Source organism: Amia ocellicauda, unplaced genomic scaffold (assembly GCF_036373705.1).
Source record: "Amia ocellicauda isolate fAmiCal2 unplaced genomic scaffold, fAmiCal2.hap1 HAP1_SCAFFOLD_34, whole genome shotgun sequence".
Taxonomy (NCBI): Eukaryota; Metazoa; Chordata; class Actinopteri; order Amiiformes; family Amiidae; genus Amia; species Amia ocellicauda.
This window is the reverse complement of record NW_027102909.1, coordinates 518,938-520,425: the sequence shown is the minus strand read 5'-3', so window position 1 is coordinate 520,425 and position 1,488 is coordinate 518,938.

Here is a 1,488-nt window from a genome sequence, read left to right as displayed (position 1 = left end):
ATTAACATGAATAAACTTACTGCTGAAGATGTAACCCTTACCCAGTGGCTAACCCTAACTATGTTACAAATGTTCCCTAAACACTTATTTTGCAGGATCAATAAAAAATTGTTAGGATTTTTTAAACTTTTACTGACACACATAGTTAATAGCAATGTGTTATAACTTTACCGAAAATAATAATCTGTATATCTTTAATTGTTTAGACGTTATTAAGATATAATGCATCTTTCACATAGGGAACATTTGTAACATGTTAGGAAAAACAAACAAATGATTTGAAAATATTCATAATCATACAATTTGTCAGGCTTCATAAGAATGGTATTTATAACATACTCTGTAAAAATCAAGCAAATAGCATTTGTGGTTCACGAGAAAATATATATATATAATCAAAGCTATCAGACTATAGCAGCCGGTGTATGAAGACACATACGATTATACAGCATTATTTGGCAGCTTCGCAAGACCTAATTTGAAACGTTGTTGGTAAGTTAGATAATTAGTGGGGACCCTCTATTTGCAGTTCTTCCCCTCCATAATTGCTAAAATAAAGTTTTACTGACATTTTATTGACCCTACCACTGCATAGGGCACATCTGTAACATTAACGCTACTGAATGGCACATACATTGAAAACTACGGAGAACTGAGACAAATCCACTTTACACTTCGTAAATAATCTTAAAACGTTTCCAACCAAGGCAACACCCACTTGAAATACGTTCACTCTCATTTTTGGTAAACAAAAAGAGAGACTGTTACATATGTTCCCTATGATGCATCTACAGAGAGAGAGAGAGAGAGAGAGAGAGAGAGAGAGGTGCTAAGGCACATTTGTAACATAAATTAGGGAACATTTGAAACATGCTTAGGGAACATTCATAAGAACATAAGAACATAAGAACATAAGAAAGTTTACAAACGAGAGGAGGCCATTCGACCCATCATGCTCGTTTGGTGTCCATTAATATCTAAGTGATCCATGGATCCTATCCAGTCTATTTTTAAATGTTCCCAAACTTTCAGCTTCTACCACTTTCCATCTTGAATGCCTTGAAGCCCAATTTCCATTTGTGTCCCCTGGTTTGTGTGTCCCTGCTGATCTGGAAAAGCTCCTCTGGTTTGAGGAACCTTTCATGATTTTGAAGACTTGGATCAAGTCCCCACGTAATCTCCTCTGTTCCAGGGTGAAAAGGTTCAGTTCCCTCAGTCTCTCCGAGTAGGACTTTCCCTTCAGACCTGGAATAAGTCTGGTTGCTCTCCTCTGAACTGCCTCTAAAGCAGCAATATCCTTCTTGAAGTGTGGTGCCCAGAACTGTACACAGTATTCCAGATGAGGTCTAGCGCATTGTACAGTCTTAACATTACTTCCCTTGTTTTAAATTCTACACTTTTGACGATATACCCTAGCATTCTGTATGCCTTTTGTATTGCTTCCCCACATTGTTTGGATGGAGAAAGTGAATCCACATAGATTCCTAG